Here is a 21397-nt window from a genome sequence, read left to right on the forward strand (position 1 = left end):
CTAAGTTCGAGGACGAACTTTTTATAAGGTATAGGGGATTGTAACGCTTAAAAATTCTCAAAGTAATTTTAGAAATATTCTATTATTTTTCTGGAATTTTAGGATATTTTTATGGAATTTTTAGAGTAGCGGAAGTAGCAAAAATAAATAGAAACGTAAAATAGCCTAAGCGGAAATTGAACCCGAGACCTATGAGACCCTATGTCTTATAGACAACTCTAGTAACCAGGAGGACCCAGCAGGGGTGTGCTGAAAGAAGAGGGAAACAGTTGTATTTAAGGTTTAGTTGGTCGAATAAACCACTTAATATAAATAGGAAAAATTAAGTGAGGAGTTATTAGTTTTCATCGGAAGCTTTTCCTCTCCTCACCCTAATTCCGCCGAACCTCTCTTCTTCCAAACCTCACGGCACCTCAACCTCCAAGGAACCTAGGGTTTCATCCCAAGGGCTATAGGAGCACCCTCCGGCGACAACTTCGGCACGAGATCGCTCCTCTCCAAGAGGAGAGCACGTAGACACAAGGAGATCAACGAAGGGATCTTCTCCACCAGAAATCTAGCGAACAGATCATAAGGAAATCTAGCGCAGGAAGTAAGAAACCCCTCACCTGCTGTATAAGTAGCTATTCGTGTGTTTCATGCATTAGTTTAGTCGTATGCAGATTTTCAGTACGAAGGGTGTGTTCTAGTGCACACCAAGTGTTTGATAAAATGTTTAGCTCAGTAAAATGCTACAGTGGGCATTTTAATAGTTTAGTAAATGCAGTAGAAGCATTTAAAATAGCATATTTAGTCTTGCTACAGCTCATATGAGACTACGGTCCAATGGGTGGGCTCCCACAGTCGCCTCTAGGTTCAGATAACCTAGCTCTAGGTTCAGATAACCTAGAAATAGCAAGATAAGATAATTCAGTTATAAAACAGTATTTTACTTTTATCAGTTGCACTGTACTGGACTTCAGTTTTCCTTGGGTTGAGCTCTCATAGTCGTCCCTAGGTGTAGATAACCTAGTAAACCCTACTAGATTTGGGACTAGCTACCTCAGGTCTAATTAGGGATGCGCGCATAGCAAGTACAGTTGCCGGGCCCATCAGTAGCATGATTAGTATTTTCATCTATTTATGATAAATAGTTTTTCAAAGCTTCACAATTTAGTTATGTGATTACAGTTCAGAATTTGTATCAGCTTAGCATTAGTTTAGTTAGCTATTGTATCAGTTTAGTTCTATCTTGTTGATACTAGTAGATATTGCCATGATCAGTTTTTGATTTCTATGTGTTGTATGATAGTATGTCATGCCATGCTTTAACATGATCAGAATTTATTTCAAATAGCACGTTTTAAAAGCATAAATTGCATCGTATGCATGTTTTGTGAGGTAGATGGTTTCTTACTAAGCTCCCAAGCTTACAGATACTTCTTTTCCTTATACTGCAGATAAAGGTAAAGGAAAGATGGATTAGCGGAGGCTGGAGGACAATGTAATGAAGATGTGTGTGGATAGGAACTTGGAATAAAGATCCTTGGAGAAACTAGCAACTTAAGAACTTAGTATTTCTTGTAGTGTTACCTTTCTGCGCTTTTAGTTAATTAAATGTCTTGAATTGCGATAGTTATGCTTAGATTACTGATTGTCATGATCTTAGTTAGCTAGCCATGAGTAATGATAGGTCTAGTAGCTTTGTTTTTGCTTATGGAGTTGATATATGTGATTTGAGCATGAAATAGTGCGGAAATCAGACTTCTGATACGAAATCAGAAACCACAATCGATCAGCCGATCGATTGGATGCTCCTCAATCGATCAGCTAATCGATTGGGCAGCTTGTTCCGCGAACAGTAAGCTTCTGAATCGACCAGCCGATCGATCGGACTAAGTTCAATCGATCAGCCGATCGATCGGAGCTATTGTCGCGAACAGAGAGTTAATGGATCGATCAATCGATTGATCGGGGAATTAGCCCTCGCAAACAGAGAGCTTTGGAATCGATCATTGGATCGATTGGAAAGCCTGGATCGATCAGCCGATCGATCCAGAATTTACCCTGTGCACAGTAGCGAGTTGAATCGATCAATGGATCGATCCAATAGCTCCAATCGATTGAGTGATAAGCTCGATCGATCGGGAAGCTGGACTTTAACTAGAAACCTTTAGTTGTAGCTCCTTGACCATGGAGAATGAAAGATATGTCATGTATACCTTAGATCTCATCCCTTAGCACATGTAGAACAAAGAAATTGTATTAGCTTAAAAAATTTTAAATTAGATCAGTTTTCCGCACATTAAGAATAGTTTAGCAACAACATAATGTAACCCCCGGCCTTACAGCTTAGTTAGTAGAAGGCGGGTCGTTACAGAGTGGTATCAGAGCAAGTTCCATACTTCCTCACACACACATCAGCATTGAACTTGCAGCTTCCAAGTAAGAACATCTCTCACTTTATTTATGTTTGTTTGCTTTCATGTTATAGAACTAAAGCATGTTTATGTATGATAGTACCTAACGTGATAACAATGGTTATGCAATATGATCCTATTAGTTATGTATGTCATCTATCTCTCTAGAAAATGGTACGAGGACGCCCAGCTAGAAAGACACCGGCTACTGAGTCCCAGCATGAGGCAGGCAACTCAGTGCCTCCTACAAACCTTGCAGCAGTAGTGGCTCAGTTACAAAAGCAGCTAGCTGAACAGCAACAGGAGATAGCCACCCTAAGGGCTAGTCAGCAGAATACTCCCACTGTCACCCCAGAACCTAACTTAGCGACCCCAGTGGTGATAGAGGTTCCACCAGTCCAACCTGCAACACCAGTAGCTTCAGCAACAGAGGCAAGAAGAGAAGCCTATCTGATCCAGTGGCAGAAGATCAAGCCAGAGAATTTCTCCGGCACCAGTGAACCATGGGATGCTCAAGCCTAGTTCAAAACACTGGAGAGTACGATGGAGCTTCTGGACTAGCCAGAGTTTGAAAAGGTGAAATGCGCCTCGTTCTGCCTGACAGGAGACGCACGTATGTGGTGGGAGAGAATTAAAGTGAAGCGCCCCGTGAACCAAATGACATGGGCTAACTTTGAGAGAGAATTCTTCGAGGAGTTCTTTCACATGCGGGTCACAAACTGCCACTATGACGAGTTCACTGAATTTCGACAAGGCAACCTTACAGTTGAGGAAGCTGTGAAGAAATTCAACAGAGTGACTCGTTTATGCCCTGAACTAGTCAGCATTGAAAGAGAACGAGTCCGGTTGATGCTCAAGATGTTAAGGCCAGAGATAGCAATGAATGTGGTCTACGACGTTCATAGGCCGCAAACTACAGACGAATTAGTAAGCAGTGCTCTGACCACCGAGCATTACCAGAACAGCATCAAACAGCAGAAGTAAGCCGTTTCAGAGTCTAAAGGCCAAGGAGGCTCAAGTACTCAGAAACACCAGGGCCATAGCTCCAACTGGAAAGGGAACCCCAGCCATAAACGTAAACCAGGGAGTTACCCAAAAGGAGGACCAGCTAGTAAACAGCCTAGTTATCCCAAATGTTCCACTTGTGGGAAATTTCACCCCAGAGCTTGTCGCAAGGGCACACGAGGATGCTTCGAATGTGGCCAGGAAGGGCATATGGCTAAGCAATGCCCGAACAAAATCAGCAATCCTCCACCACAACCGATTTAGTATGGAGATAAACCAGCACAGCTACACTGGATGCAGGTTGCTATAGATGGTCCACACATCAGCCAAGGCAGACTAGAAGCCCCCTCAGCCACAACGAACGCGAGGATCTACTCACTCACCAGGGAGGATGTAGCAAATGTCTCAACAGTTGTTACAGGTCAGATTAATATTTTACAGCAAAGTGCAACTGTCTTATTCGATACTGGGGCAACCCATTCTTATATATCCAGGGCATTTGCCGAAAAGTTAGCACTAACCTCAGATGCACTTAGTGGTCAGTTTTTGACGACATTGCCTTCAGGAGAAATCATGGCATCCACGCACTGGCTTCGAGCAGTGCCAGTCATTATAGCAGACAGAGAGCTTTATGGTGATCTGATAGTGCTAGATATGGCTGACTACGATGTCATTTTGGGAATGGATTTTCTGATCAAGTACGGTGCCTCCATAGAGTGTCGTAAACAGAAAGTGGTATTCCAACCTGAAGCAGGTGTGCAGTTTGGTTACATCGGAGAACCAAAGAGAAAAGCCAAGAAGTTTCTCTCAGCTATGAAAGCACAGAAACTACTAGATTCAGGGTGTACGGGATTCCTAGCCCATGTAGTCAGTACTAGTCAGAACAAGGACCAAAAGCTAGAAGGGGTCCGAGTTGTATGTGACTACCCAGCAGTCTTCCCTGAGGAGTTACCAGGTCTAGCACCAGACAGGGAGATTGAATTTGAGATAGAGCTCATCCCCGGTACGAATCTCATCTCCAAAGTACCCTATCGCATGGCCCAAGCAGAGCTGAAGGAATTTCAGGAGCAACTACAGGAGCTGCTGGACAAGGGCTTCATACGCTCTAGTCACTCACTATGGGGAGCACCTGTATTGTTCGTGAAGAAGAAGGACGGGAGCATGCGCCTGTGCATAGATTATAGGGCACTGAACCAAGTCACGATTAAGAACAGGTATCCTCTTCCCATGATAGATGACATGTTCGATCAGCTAAAGGGAGCAGCAGTGTTCTCTAAAATACACCTCCAGTCAGGATATCACCAGGTTAGAGTTAAAGAAGGTGATATACCGCAGACAGCCTTCAGGACCAGATACGGACATTATGAGTTTGTAGTCATGCCCTTTGGCGTGACGAATGCTCCAGCTACTTTCATGGACCTCATGAACAGAGTATTCAGAGAATACTTAGATAAGTTTGTTATCGTGTTTATCGACGACGTTTTTATCAATTCTAAAACTCAGGAAGAACACGCAGAGCACCTCAAAATAGTACTGTAGATCCTCCAGCAAAACCATCTATACGCCAAGTTTATGAAATGTGAATTTTGGCTCGATCAGGTAGCTTTCCTGGGTCACATCATCTCCAAGGATGGTATTATGGTAGACCCCAGTAAAATAGAGGTTGTGAGCAACTAGAAAAGACCTAAGAATGCCAGTGAAATCAGAAGCTTTTTGGGACTAGCAGGTTATTACAGGAAATTCGTAGAGGATTTCTCCAGGATAGCCTTCCCACTTACAGCTCTTACCATAAAGAACAGGAAATTTCAATGGACAGAGGACTGTGAGAACAGCTTCAGCGAGCTAAAAAGAAGGTTGACCAGTGCACCCATTCTAACTCTGCCAGAAAACACAAACAGCTTTGATGTTTATAGTGATGCCTCTAAGTTGGGACTAAGAGCAGTACTGATGCAAAATGGCAAGGTGATCGCCTATGCCTCCAGATAACTCAAGGAATATGAGAAGAATTACCCTACTCATGACCTTGAGCTTGCAGCAGTTGTCTTCGCTCTCAAAATTTAGAGACATTACTTGTATGGAGCTCAGTGCAGAGTGTATACAGATCATCAGAGTCTGAAGTATTTCTTCACTCAGAAGGATCTGAATATGTGACAGCGTAGATGGCTCGAACTGGTCAAAGATTATGATGTAGACATCCTCTACCACCCAGGAAAAGCCAATAAGGTGGCAGACGCACTAAGCAGGAAGTCCAGCACCACCTTACTATCCCTAGCAGCCATGTCACCGCCCCTACAGAAGGAGATCATAGATTTCAGTCTCGAACTTATAGTGGGACGGCTCTCTACGATGACATTAGAATCCACCTTACTTGGTGGCATCCAGACAGCTCAGGGACAGGATCCTGAAATTCAGAAAATCAAGCAAGGGCTAGCAGGATCTGAAAGTCGAGAGTTCAGAGTATCCGATAGTGGGGCATTATATTTTGGTGACAGACTTTGTGTTCCAGATCAGGAGGAACTACGGAGGAAGATCTTAGACGAGGCTCACAGGACTCCCTATGCGATGCATCCGGGTTCCACCAAGATGTACCAAGATCTAAAGAAACGTGTTTAGTGGCCTGGGATGAAAAGAGACATCGCTAGATATGTTAGTACCTGTCTGACCTGCCAGAGGGTCAAGGTAGAACACCAGAGACCAGGAGGAGTTCTGCAGCCTATTCATATTCCAGAATGGAAGTGAGAAGATATTTCTATGGACTTCATAGTGGGACTACCCAGAACCACGAATGGTTTTGATGTCATCTGGGTAATAGTCGACAGATTGACTAAATCAGCCCACTTCTTAGCTATCAGGATATCCTACTCCATGGAGCAGCCAGCTCAGTTGTACCTCAAGGAGATCGTTAGACTACATGGAGTCCAACGGACCATTATATCAGACAGAGACAGTAGGTTCACATCACACTTCTGGGAGTGTGTACAGTCAGCATTGGGCACCAAGTTAAAATTTAGCACAGCTTTCCATCCTCAGACAGATGGTCAGACGGAACGAGTAAATCAGGTACTCGAAGATATGCTCCGAGCATGTGCCCTAGACTTCAAGGGAAGTTGGTGCAAATATCTGAGTTTAGCAGAATTTGTATATAACAATAGCTATCAGGCCACCATCGATATGGCACCTTACGAGGCTCTCTACGAGCGGAGGTGTAGATCTCCAATATGTTGGTATGAGAGTGGTGAACAGAAAGAACTAGAACTTCAGACAGATCTAGTAGCAGATACCACAGTAGCTATACAGCAGATCCGCCAGAGGATAGGGACAGCTCAAAGCCGCCAGAAAAGCTATGCTGATACACGGTGTAGGCCCTTAGAGTTTTCAGTTGGGGATACAGTATTTCTCAGAGTAGCTCCCATGAAGGGAGTAATGCGTTTTGGGAAGAAGGGCAAACTAAGTCCCAGATATGTGGGATCCTACCTTATCACCAGAAGAGTTGGCAAGGTAGCATATGAGCTAGAGCTACCCCAGGAGATGTCAGCTATCCATAACGTATTTCATGTCTCTATGCTGAAGAAGCATATCCTAGATGCCACCCAGGTGATTGAACCCTAGTCGGTACAAGTCCGCGAAGACCTCAGCTATGACAGTCGACCTATTCAGATAATAGACCGAGCAGTTAAGAAATTACGAAACAAGGAAGTACCCAGAGTTATTCTAAGTTTGAGGATGAACTTTTTATAAGGTATGGGGGATTGTAACGCTCGAAAATTCTCAAAGTAATTTTAGAAATATTCTATTATTTTTCTGGAATTTTAGGATATATTTATGGAATTTTTATAGTAGCGGAAGTAGCAAAAATAAATAGAAACGTAAAATAGCCTAAGCGGAAATTGAACCCGAGACCTATGAGACCCTTTGTCTTATAGACAACTCTAGTAACCAGGAGGCCCCAGCAGGGGTGTGCTGAAAGAAGAGGGAAACAGTTGTATTTAAGGTTTAGTTGGCCGAATAAACCACTTAATATAAATAGGAAAAATTGAGTTATTAGTTTTCATCGGAAGCTTTTCCTCTCCTCACCCTAATTCCGCCGAACCTCTCTTATTCCAAACCTCACGGCACCTCAACCTCGAAGGAACCTAGGGTTTCATCCCAAGGGCTATAGGAGCACCCTCTGGCGACAACTTCGGCACGAGAACGCTCCTCTCCAAGAGGAGAGCACGTAGACGCGAGGAGATCGACGAAGGGATCTTCTCCACCAGAAATCTAGCGATCAGATCGTAAGGAAATCTAGCGCAGGAAGTAAGAAACCCCTCACCTGCAGTATAAGTAGCTATTCATGTGTTTCATGCATTAGTTTAGTCGTATGCAGATTTTCAGTACGAAGGGTGTGTTCTAGTGCACACCAAGTGTTTGATAAAATGTTTAGCTCAGTAAAATGCTACAGTGGACATTTTAATAGTTTAGTAAATGCAGTAGAAGCATTTAAAATAGCATATTTAGTCTTGCTACAGCTTATATGGGACTACGGTCCAATGGGTGGGCTCCCACAGTCGCCTCTAGGTTCAGATAACCTAGCTCTAGGTTCAGATAACCTAGAAATAGCAAGATAAGATAATTTAGTTATAAAATAGTATTTTACTTTTATCAGTGGCACTGTATTGGACTTCAGTTGTCCTTGGGTTGGGCTCCCATAGTCGTCCCTAGGTTTAGATAACCTAGTAAACCCTACTAGATTTGGGACTAGCTACCTCAGGTCTAGTTAGGGATGCGCGCATAGCAAGTACAGTTGTCGGGCCCATCAGCAGCATGATTAGTATTTTCATCTATTTATGATAAATAGTTTTTCAAAGCTTCACAATTTAGTTATGTGAGTACAGTTCAGAATTTGTATCAGCTTAGCATTAGTTTAGTTAGCTATTGTATCAGTTTAGTTCTATCTTGTTGATACTAGCAGATATTGCCATGATCTATTTTTGATTTCTATGTGTTGTATGATAGTATGCCATGCCATGCTTTAACATGATCAGAATATATTTCAAATAGCACGTTTTAAAAGCATAAATTGCATCGTATGCATGTTTTGTGAGGTAGATGGTTTCTTACTAAGCTCCCAAGCTTACAGATACTTCTTTTCCTTATACTGCAGATAAAGGTAAAGGAAAGATGGATTAGCGGAGGCTGGAGGACAATGCAATGAAGATGTGTGTGGATAGGAACTTGGAATAAAGATCCTTGGAGAAACTAGCAACTTAAGAACTTAGTATTTCTTGTAGTGTTACCTTTCTGCGCTTTTAGTTAATTAAATGTCTTGAATTGCGATAGTTATGCTTAGATTACTGATTGTCATGATCTTAGTTAGCTAGCCATGAGTAATGATAGGTCTAGTAGCTTTGTTTTTGCTTATGGAGTTGATATATGTGATTTGAGCATGAAATAGTGCTGAAATCAGACTTCTGATACGAAATCAGAAACCTCAATCGATCAGCCGATCGATTAGAGGCTCCTCAATCGATCAGCTAATCAATTGGGCAGCTTGTTCCGCGAACAATAAGCTTCTGAATCGACCAGCCGATCGATCAGACTAAGTTCAATCGATCAGCCGATCGATCGGAGCTATTGTCGCGAACAGAGAGTTAATGGATCGATCAATCGATCGATCGGGGAATTAGCCCTCGCGAACAGAGAGCTTTGGAATCGATCACTGGATCGATTGGAAAGCCTGGATCGATCAGTCGATCGATCCAGAATTTACCCCGTGCATAGTAGCGAGTTGAATCGATCAGTCGATCGATCCAATAGCTCCAATCGATTGAGTGATAAGCTCGATCGATCGAGAAGCTGGACTTTGACTAGAAACCTTTAGTTGTAGCTCCTTGACCATGGAGAATGAAAGATATGTCATGTATACCTTAGAGCACATCCCTTAGCACATGTAGAACAAAGAAATTGTATTAACTTAAAAAAATTTTAAATTAGATCAGTTTTTCGCACATTAAGAATAGTTTAGCAACAGCATAATGTAACCCCCGGCCTTACAGCTTAGTTAGTAGAAGGCGGGTCATTACAGGAACGGTTTACCTTGAGTTCCAAGAATCTTGATCTGATTCTTGGAAAAAAGCAAGCCGTTTACAACAAATCCGGACTTGGATTTAAGGTCAAACACAAATATAAGTCATACTTATCATTTGTGAATAGAAATAATAGAAACTTAGTCCAAGCATGGGTCCCCAAGTCAAACCTGACTAATCAAGTTGGACTTGGTCAGTATTGGTTCCCCAAGGATCAAGTACATTACCTTGATAGACCATATCGAGGCTATGATCCAGGGGGAGCCAATAGAAAGACCATCTTTATCAATAGATAGAATTGTCTAATGCTTGCTTTTTCCTGCTTTTTATTATACATGCTTAGATTAGGCTAGATTAAGGACCTAGGCGTAATTTACACTTGATTGATTAGTCCTAGGAGTTTCAAAAGGAAAATTAAATATATAATTTCTTTGAAAGGCTTTGTATAGAAGTAGTGGATGATCTCATACCCAAGAAAGCCTAGTGCCTCGCCACAGCCTGGAAGCCAATCTTTGAAATGTATATTTAATTGACTAATTGAAAAACCTAAGTCTAACTCAATGTAAATTAATCCTTAGATGGAATTTAAATTAAAGATTAAATTTAATCATCTCACAAAATTATTAAGGTTCCCTGATTGATAACTTAGAAAAAGGGTGAGATGGACCAAGGATTAAAATAGTTAATTAATTCAATTAAGTTAACTTAATTAATTTTAATTCTTAGACTTTCAAAATCTTAATTATTCCTTAAAAATAATTAATTTTCAAAATCTAATTAAATGTCAATTAATTTTAAAATCATATTAGAATTCGAAAATCCTAATCATTTAATTATTAGATTTTCAAAAATCTTAATTATTTTTGATAACTAATTTTCAAATCATATTTAATAAGTAAAATTTTCATTAATTTTTAATATATTTTCAAAATCTTTAAAAATTTAAGTGTTTACTCATTTGAAACTCAAACTCATTAAAAATTTAAACTTATATTTCAAATCTCAATATTTTTCTTAAATATTGATAAAATTAAATTAAAATTAACTCCATCTCACACTCACTCATAAGCTGAACATGCTTGATAACCTAGAATGGGTGAAATGGAAAATTAGGAAAATAGAAAATAACTATTATGTTTTTTTAAAAAAATTGTATGCTTGGACTCTAGGATTGTAACGACCACCCTTCTTACTATATTATACTACTCTCTAAGGATGACCATTACTTAACTACTAACTCTATTTAACCGGTGTGATCGAAACCACGAGGAATCCCTATCCAAAAAATTTGGGCAAAGTCTCCCTTGTACCGGTGACTATAATCATTAATACATAACATAATATACACAGTCACAGACGGCTGGAACATTTATCAAACACCCACGCAGTTAAATAAGTATCAAACACACAAATATCTACTTACTAAACTGAACTCAAATGTTTACAATAACTAAAATGCGGAAGCTAAAAAAAATAAGGAAAGAAGACTAAGGAACTCCTTTCTAGTCTCAAGACTTCCATAGTCCTGGCATCACACATCATCTGCACCTCCTTGTCGCCTTCCTTTGCTAACACTTTTCTTTTCCTGTATCTGCAGTAAGAGCAAATGCAAACTATAAGTAAAATGCTTAGTAAGCGCTATCTAACTCACAAAATCACGAAAATGTATGTATACAGAAAGAACTAGAAACTATATGCTCTAAAAGAAAGTAAAGCATAAATATATCTGCTCATATCAAACTAATAGCAAAGAAAAGCTAAGGAATCTACTCATATAATTCTAATAGCTAATCATGCTGCTCATCAAATAGGTAAACATGAAAAAACTACTCATCTACTAGATAAACATGGTAGAATAAAGAACTAAACTTACTGATTTTTAGAACTATATGAAACTTATTTCATTTGTTCTAAACTTAATCTTTAATACTTTATGTTTATGTAAAACTCGTTTTACTTGTTCAAAAACTTATACTTATAATACTTCAAAATAATAATCAACTTTCTTCTTGGGCCCAGGCGTAGTACCATCTTATGCGCGTTCCCTAATAGGTTGGGGTAGCGAGCCACCAATCCTAAGAGAGCAGACTTCGGTCTACCAGGGCCAAGACCTCGGAATTGGACACCTGGATTTGTTTAATGACAACCTCGGAAGTCGGGTACTAGCCTCTTCTTAAAAGTAAAATAGTTATAATCTTAATTACTTCTTCTTTAAATGCCTTGGCATTTTAATAAGCACCTTGTGTGCCAAAATCCCTAAAGTCTTGACTTTGGGATCTACTTAAAGCCTTGGCCTTTTTCTTTATTTTCTTTATCTTTCTTATACTTTTTAATACTTCTAAAAGAATATTTCTTTAAAATGAAACTAAAATGTTTAAGCCAATTCTAGCTTTGAAATGCTTAAATCAAAATTCTGCCTACTATGCTAATAAAATTCTACATATTAAGCTTAATAAAAATCTGTTCTAAGATTTGAGTTCTGCATGCAATACTTATCAAAATCTGTAAGCAATACTTATGAAAATTTGCTTATTAAAATCTGCATACTATACTTATAAAAATCTGCATGCTATACTCATAAAAATCTGCTTATTAAAATCTGCATTGCTTCATTTGTTGTGCACGCCTACTGCTACACAAAGAAATTTAGGAACTAAATGAAAACTAAAAATCTGCTCATGCTCTATTAACAAAATGGAAAACTGATCATGCTTAATTATTAGCAAATGGAAAACCGAAATGCTCAAAATAATACTGTTCGGGTCTAGCAACTTTAAAGAATAGAACTAGCATGTGCATATGCATGTTTATCTTAATGGATAAATCTACTCGGCTACAAAATTGTCTACTGCAATCCAAAACTAAAATACTCAAACCACACGGTAAGGTGATCTAAAGCTATGTGTTAACAAAAGGAAATGACAACAGATCTAAGCACTTGCTAAAACGACCACTACAAACAAAAGAAACTCTAATCTGAATCTTACGAAGGAAATTCAAGTTCAGTATCACAGCAACAAAGGAACCCAAGCCTAAATTCTGCATGTTTCGAAATCATGAAAGGAACTAAAGCTCTATCAATCCTCAATTCTTTCTGTACGGCAAGTTCCAAAACAAAGGAAAATTATAAAGTTACTCTTAATGACAATCTGCATTTGCTAAAGGCAAAAGACAATACTAAATCTGCACTTGCTATAAGTAAAAGACAAATCTAATTCTGCTTTTCTGTTCGTAATTATTTTATAGCTAATTAATCCCTCCTAAAGAACCATCTTTTCACCATGTAGGGTAAACTATATTATCATGCATAGTGCTACCAAGGAGGTTTGTCCTGTGAGGTGCCCCAGCCAAACTACTCCCAAGTTGTAGTTTCATGGAAGCCTTACTGAAAGCAGCTTTTGAGACTCAAGTTAACATTTAATTCAGCCAGGCATATTCACGAACAGGTTTCTTGCCAATCACTCACAACATCAAAAACACGGTAGTAATTGAATCAAAATCCGTTCGCAGTCAAATAAATCTTGTAATATCCACATTAAGAGCATTCCAGTGGAAATCGAACTCCTTCAACAACCTAACAAAACTTCGGAAACAAGAAAAGGAACAAGGAATGAACTTCGGAGCTATCCTACTGCAGGTGAGTAGCAACTTACCTTCGCGTTCTTGGACTCACATCGGAGAAGAAGCTTCTAGGGCTTCGGCAACACTCCAAATCCGGTGATTCCTCACGTCTACACGCTCTCCTCGCCGAGAGGAGCTCGGATTTGTGAAGAACCCACGGAGCCTTGCCTTGGCCGACCGCTGAAGTCGAGCCCTAGCTCCGTCGGCTTCGTCTTCGCTCGAGCCGAAACGCCGTCGCGCGCAGAAGGGAGGAGGAGAGGGGAAAGGTTAGGTCACGGGAGAGGAAAATAATCCCTTCTTATAACTTAGGTTTTTTCTAATTCAGTTATGGCTTAAGACCAATTCCTTATAAATTTGTTTACGAAATACTTGCTTGGTCTTTTGGCTAGCTCGTTTCGCTTAAGACTTGGACCGGGTTGGGGGTTTGCAAGTTCGAACCTCAGCCGAAACCCCCTTTTTTTTACTTCTAATTATTTTCTGTTACCAACTATTCTTTATATACTATTTGTTCCATATATGATTAACAAAACATTTCCAGACCAGTCGGTTGGCTAAGTCCGGATTCGGGTCCGGGGTCTTGGGTTCAAAACCCGGCTTCATCAATTTTTTTTTTTTTTTTAAACTTCTTCCTCTTGGTAAAAATACCAAATGAACTCCAAAAATTGCATAAAAATACTCTATAAATTCCTATAAATCTCTAAAATTTTTCTAAAGTATTTCTAAATATTTTAAAGTACTTTTAGGACTCCTAATGAGGAAAATTGGGTCGTTACAATCCCCCATACCTTATAAAAAGTTCGTCCTCGAACTTAGACTAATTCTGGATATTTCTGTCTTATACTATCCTTTACTAGTGGTACTTCTTTGTTTCTTAATCTCTTAACTTCTCAGTCCTCTAGTATTCATCTCGCATCGTACCCATTAGTGGTCTTTGGAAGACTTGATATCTTCTCTATCCTTTCTAAACATACTTATGTATATGAATAAAGAAAACAGCAAAAACTCTTATCTGACTTAAGCACTTATAAGTAATCACTCTATAAAGAAAGTATAAAAGGAAACTTAAATACTTTCTGATGTGCGTAGATTATATACTCTTTTATGCATGTTTTTACGCACATTTACATACTTTGAGCATGCTTGATCTATGCATTTTTATACTTCCAGCTTTCCTTTTAGCATATTTACTCTTTTGGTTCGGAGATCTACTTTTTGTGCATTTTCTGTACACAGGAGTCGAAATTGGTGAAGATTATACGTCCTCGGACAAGCTTGGAAGGAATTGAAGGGAGAGAGCATCAGGTCGTGTACCACACACGGCCGTGTAGTTTTAACAGGAAGGGAAGAGGACATGGTCGTGTGAATCTCACACGACCGTGTCTTGATTTGAAGAAATTAGAGCAGATGCCTTACATGGCCGTGTAGATCTACACGGTCGTGTGAGGTTTCCAGAGGCCAAGCAGGTGGTGGCCGTGTGCACCACACGGCCGTGTAGCATTTCCAGAGAACAGAAGGGTGGAGTCACACGGTCGTGCAGCTTTGGCAGAGAAGGAACTGGACATGGCCGTGTGAATCTCACACGGCCGTGTCATGGGGTCGTGTGGCGCCCGATTTCCTCCTCTATTTAAACCCTCCTTCATGAATTGAAAGGGGATCTCTTCCCCTTTGGGAGAAGGCAAGATTTGGTGGTATCCTCCCATTCTTGGGAGGATTTCTGGGCGATTCGAGGGGAGTTCTTGACGATTTCGACTCCGGAGCGAGGATTGGATCCGAAGACGAGGCTTCTTCGTAGATAAGTTTTCTCTTTCCCCCTTTTCTTGGTTTCTTGGATTGGGGATTTAAGAAATGCTTGTAATCTTTATTTCTTCGGGTATTCTTCCTCGATTCATGGAGTAGATCTTGTATTCTAGGATTAAGGGAGTATTTGTATGATGGATTGATGTAATCTCTTATGGATTTGCCAATTTCTTGTTTCAATGACATTGTCTTGCTTGTATCAATTAGATCTTGAATGATTAATGGTGATTTGTGCTTAATTCTCATTCTTGATTGATTGTTTGGATTTCTTGTGGACTTAGTAAAGATAAACTCTCACTCGATCATCCGAGGGATCCACGTGACAGGTGCAAGCCCGTGTAAGGACGTTTGAGAGATAATCTTGAAGAGGAAATAGGAATATTCAAGAGAGTAGGATGGATCTTGTGATTAGTTTCTTGTATCTTGATAGATTAATAAGTTGTGGGCTTCAGGGCTTCTATGTTGATATCCGAGGAAGGCATAGTAATAGGTGTGCTTCTGTGTAAGGACAACGTAGGTTCACATCTAATTGATCATATTTAGATACATTTCTCAGTCCTTAGCCGGTTATCTATTGCAAGAGAGAACCGGCAACTTTCTACAAGTGTTTGGCAATTGAGGGATAAGAATTGGTGAATCATTTACATTCAAGAAATCTTACAAAGAAACCGAAACTCCTAGAATCTCCCCTTATCATAACCCAAAATACTAAACTCTTGTTTGTTGATCTTTAATATTAGATTTGTTTACCTTCACTTTGCATTTGAAACAATTGGATAGTTGTTTAGCTAATTCGCATTGAGACATTTCTAGTGCTTATTCCAGTCCCTGTGGATACGATAATCTTTTATATTACTTGCGACATTTTCGTACACTTGCGGAGCGTAACAAGTTTTTGGGGACTGCGCTATAACATTAGGAATTATCAATTGAGTTAGACTAAACATAACATTTGTTTTCCTTTCATATTGCATAGTTGTAACTAATCATTAGATTTTTGTTTTTACTTTCTTGTATAACTTTTACTTCTTGTTAATTCTTTTTGTACAAATTCAATTCTGCATTTTTTATTCTTTTATTTATTTTTTTCTTTTTATGTTGAATTGTCATTTGCTATCTTGTTCTTGTGTATGCGAAGATCTAACTTTGCAGGGGAATTCTTTCCTTTTGACCCTGAGATTGACAGAACTTTCCATAAAAGAAGAATTCTGCAAAGGCAAATTGAAGAACAGGAACATTTGAACATGGCGAATAGACCACTCAAGGATTATGCAGCACCTTATGCAAGAGGTTTTCGATCTAGTATTTCAAGACCTTCAGTGGAAGCTAATAACTTTGAGATCAAACCCGCAATTATATCTATGGTGCAGCAGAACCAATTTGGTGGAGGACCTCATGAAGACCTCAATCAACACTTAGAGGTCTTTTATGAAATATGTGGTACCATGAAAATGAATGGAGTTCCTTCAGAAGCAGTTAGATTATTATTATTTGGGTTTTCTTTAAGAGATAGGGCAAAGCAATGGCTGAATTCTTTGGCCCCTAATAGCATCACCACTTGGGAGCAGTGTGAACAACAGTTTCTTGATAAATTCTATCCACCAAGCAAAACAGCTCATATGAGGAATTTAATTGCAAGCTTCAAGCAAACTGACTCAGAATCTCTTTTTGAAGCATGGGATAGATATAATAGTATGCTCAGACAATGCCCACATCATGGGTTGGAAAGAAGGTTAGTGTTGCACACTTTTTATAATGGTATCAACTATCATACCAAAGTGTCCCTTGGTTCAGCTGCTGGAGGGGCACTTATGAATAAAAGTTTAGATGAAGCTGAAGAAATTATTAACAGTGTAGCACAAAATCATCATCAATGGCCAAATGAAAGAAGTGGTGGCTATTCTTCTGTAAACCCAACAATTAAAGCATCAGGGAAGTTTGATGTAGATGCAGTCACTCTTTTGTCTGCAAAATTGGACGCTCTTACAAAGAAATTTGAGAATATGGGGACTAGTGCTAATATGGTCAATGCTATTAGTACATCTTGTGAAGTATGTGGGAGTTCAGAGCACTCAAATGACTCATGTCCATTGGGAGCTATCACTGCACAAATCAATCAACTGGAACAATGTGATGCAATCATGAGTTACAATCAAAGGCAGAACAACCCATACTCAAATACTTATAACCCTGGATGGAAGAGCCATCCCAATTTTTCTTACAGAAATAATCAAGATCAAGGACCATCTATGGGGGCAAGACCAAATTTTCAAGTTGGGCAACAAAATTTTCAACATCTATCTTCTCAAGGCTTACCAAAGTCAAATATTGAAAAGATGCTTGAAGAAATTATCTCAAGTCAGAATGAAATGAAGCAAGATTTAGCAAAGCTCATTCAGAGAATGGATAATTCTGAAAAGCATCAAAAGATCCAGGATAGTCAAATTGCCCAACTAGCTTCCTCATCATCCAGAGCACCAGGACAACTTCCAGGAAAACCTGATGTGAATCCTATGGAGCATTGCAATAGAATTGAGCTTAAGAGCGGACGGACCTTGGGAGACTCCCAAGTGACTGCTCCAAAAGGGATACAAAAAGAAGAAGAGCTCTCTCCTCTTATACCAAATCAGATTCAAGCTAATGAGGAGAGTACCATTGAGGTTGAAGAGACTCTTCCACTGAACCATCAGAGTAAAGCTGTCCCTTTTCCTCAGAGACTTACAATGCTCAAGAAAGATGAAGAATTTGGCATGTTTTTAGAAAAAGTTAAGGAAATTTGTGTAGAGGTACCTCTTATTGATGCTATTCTTCAAATGCCTAGATTTGCCAAATTCCTGAAGGATCTCATGTCAAACAAGAGAAGAAGAGGAGAGGTTGAGACAATTGCGCTTAGTGAGGAATGTAGTGCTATTTTGGAGAAGAACACTTCCCCAAAACTAAAGGACCCAGGGAGCTTTTATATTCCTTGCAACATAGGAAAATATTTTTTTGAAAAAGCTTTTTGTGATTTGGGGCAAGTGTTAGCCTCATTCCCTATTCAATTTGTAATAAATTAGGTCTCAAAAATTAAACTTACTACTATGGCACTTCAACTTGCCGATCATTCCTGCAGGTACCCTTTGGGTATTATAGAAGATGTGCCAGTAGAGGTGGATGGGAATGTTATTCCCACAGATTTTGTCGTGTTGGACATGGAAGAGGACCCCAGGATTCCTATCATATTAGGAAGACCTTTCCTTGCTACAGCTGGAGCTATAATTGATGTCAAAAATCATAAGCTTTCTTTGGTAATTGGTAAGGAAAGGTTGGAATATGATTTATCTAATATCTCTAACCATGTCTCGTCTCTTTTAAATGCTTGTAGCAGGACAAGCATTTATAAACTTGAGGAATGGAATTTCCATCCTCATGGAAGGCCACCAAACGAAGGAGACAATGTGGTGGAAGATGTTGGGAGAAGATCTCCCAACAAAAACAAAAAGTATATGTAACGACCACCCTTCTTACTACTACTACTCTCTAAGGATGACCGTTACTTAACTACTAACTCTACTTAACCGGTATGATTAAAATCCTCGAAGAAACCCTACCGAAAAATTCCAGCAGAGTCTCCCCTGTACCGGTGACCATATTCAACAATACATGCAATATATACTCAGCCACAAGCGGCTGGAACACATATCAATCAACCACGCAGTATAATAAATCCCAAAATAACGAAAACAACACACAAATATCTACTTACTAAACTGAACTCATCCTACATGCAATCTAAACAGAATAATCTCAAATGTTTACAATAACTAAAATGCGGAAACTAAAATTAAAACTTCTTTCCTAGTCCCAAGTCTTCCATAGTCCTGGCATCACACATCCTTCGAACACCTCCTTGTCGCCTTCCTTTCTATGTCTTTTCCTTTCCTGTATCTGCAGTAAGAGGAAGTGTAGTCTATAAGCAAAATTTTGCTTAGTAAGCGCTATCTAACTCACAAAATCACGAATGTGCATGTATACGAAAAGAACTAAAAACTATATGCTCTAAAAAGAAATAAAGCATAAACATAACTGCTCATGTCCAACTAATAGCAAAGAATCAAACAAGCTGAAATGCTAAACGTGTAAGCTACTCATGCTCTTCTAACAGCGGGAGGAACAAAGCATACTGAAATGCTAAACATGTAAGCAAGTCTAACATAAACATAAACATAGGCATAAACATGAACATGACTTGAACATACTTGCATGCGTACTTATACACCTACTATTGTGGTGATCTAGTTGCACTTAGCGGTACCGTAACATAAGTTGTTGATCAAACAACTACTCTAGCGCTAGGTTGGTAGGGATCCAAACTTAGGACCTGAGCCCCCCTTTATTCTGGCGCGCTCACCGGGCTTAGGTCCCCAGATCATACCACCATCCCAGAACATATCTTAGTTGATTCTGGCGCGCTCACCGGGCTTAGGTCCCCGGATCATATCACCATCCCAGAACATATCTTAGTTGATTCTGGCGCGCTCACCGGTCTTAGGTCCCCGGATCATACCACCATCCCAGAACATATCTTAGCTTATTCTGGCGCGCTCACCGGGCTTAGGTCCCCGGATCATACCACTATCCCAGAACCTATCTTGGTCTTTTCTTTCTTTTCTTATCTTTCTTATACTTTTCTTAAACCCAAAATACTATTAGGGTATCTTTCGTATGCACCTATGAATGAAACTAACTGCGTAACACATAATCATGCATAGAATACAAAAGAAATCTGTACATACAATACTTATCATGATCTGAACCATATCAGAATTTAATCAAACACCTGTGCAACATGAGTCTACACCATTCTAATCTAATCTATACTGTTACTACAGTTACAAGCATCCTCAATCAAAGCTTAAGAACTTCATAAGCCAGAACGGAACAACACAAATCAAACTTTGCTTAACTGTTCTAAAAAAACAAGTACTGATAGAAAGAACAAGTGCAGTAGCAATCAATCCTAAACCTCCAGATGCACAAAAGCAAGTCTAACAATGTTGTAACTAACCCAAGTTATCAAAGACTGGATCACCAAGAATCAAATCGACAAAACGAATCCAATTAAAACTCATACCAATCAAAACTCATCCCAATCAAACTCATCCCAATCAAACTCATAACAAAAACTTCGTGATAACCAAATTCGTATCAAGACTTCCACAAGATCTTCAAGCCGAGACATGAGTACCATAGGAAACCAATTTGCAACAACTTCACAGCATGCTTCAACAAAATCAAGAGAAACAAGGAAACTCCAAATCCAATTCGGGAAACTCACGGCAGCACACAAAACCAAAATCTTTTCAACATGCTTCAAATTCAAGAAGGAGAAACCAACGGAAAATCCAAGCTACTCTACTGCAGGTGAGTAAGCAACTTACCTTGGGTTTCTTGGACTTACAGCCGAGAAGGAGGCATCTAGGGCTTTCGGCGAGCTCGAAATCCCGACTCTTCTTCGTGCTCCCGACTCCTCCTCGTCGAGAAGAGCTTAAGGAGATGGAGGAACCCCTCGGAGAACCTTGGCCGGCCGTCGGAAGAAGCCCTAGCTTTCTGCCATTCTGCCCAGATTCTGCTGTCGCGAGCGAGAAGGAGAAAAGAGGGAAAACTAGGTTACGGCAAATCCAACATTAACTCATCCCTTTTATAATCCAATATTCCGTTATCTTCCTTAAGAAATTTTCCTACCTTTTCTAAACAAAACCGACCGCTGGATCAGCTGGTCAGCCGCTCCGCTTAAATCCCGGGTTGAGCCGGAGATCGCCGTATCGAGCCTCGACTCGGCCACTTTTCGAAACCTTTTTATTATCAAATATACCTTAAATATATTTCTCTGCATATTTGCTCAGCACCGACTGCTAGCCCACTTGGTCAGCCGGCTTTTAACCGAACCCAAGGTCCGGGCTTCGATTCCTCAGCCGCGCCCCTTTTATTTAATTTATTTTAAATGTTCCCAACTATTCTTTAAATACCATTTGTTCAATATATTTAACAAAACTTGCTTAGCTCAGTTGGTTGGCTGACTTATGTTAAGACTCGGGTCAAGCCCGAGGTCTTGGGTTCAAAACCCAACTTCAACATTTTTCTTTCTTTTTTTTTTTAAACTTCTTCCTCTTGGTAAAAATAGCAAACGAACTCCAAAAATTGCATAAAAATACTCTATAAATTCCTAAAAATCTCTAGAATTTTTCTAAAACATTTCTAGATTTTAATAAGGTCTTTTAGAACTCTAAATCATGAAATTTGGGGTGTTACAGTATATCTATCCTCCAAGGGCGAGGAAAAGAAGTGAATGATCAAGTTTGGTCGAGCTAAAGACCTTAAACAAGCGCTTCTTGGGAGGCAACCCAAGGGTTCTTTTAGTTAGTTTTGATTCGTATTTTAATTTCTTTTAGTTTGATGTATTTTTTTGATTTTGTTTTCAGGTTAGGTGCAAAACAGAGCCCGGCCGTGTGCTATACACGGCCAGGCAAA

General features: G+C 39.6%; 1 non-coding gene across 1 annotated transcript; it reads right to left on the reverse strand.

Annotated features, from left to right (window-relative positions):
- Positions 1-16504: 16504 nt before the first annotated feature.
- LOC121983571 lies at positions 16505-16610 on the reverse strand. Its single transcript, XR_006112607.1, has one exon. It is a non-coding gene; the product is annotated as a small nucleolar RNA R71 (small nucleolar RNA).
- Between the last annotated feature and the right edge of the window lie 4787 nt (positions 16611-21397).

Source organism: Zingiber officinale, chromosome 5A (assembly GCF_018446385.1).
Source record: "Zingiber officinale cultivar Zhangliang chromosome 5A, Zo_v1.1, whole genome shotgun sequence".
NCBI lineage: Eukaryota > Viridiplantae > Streptophyta > Magnoliopsida > Zingiberales > Zingiberaceae > Zingiber > Zingiber officinale.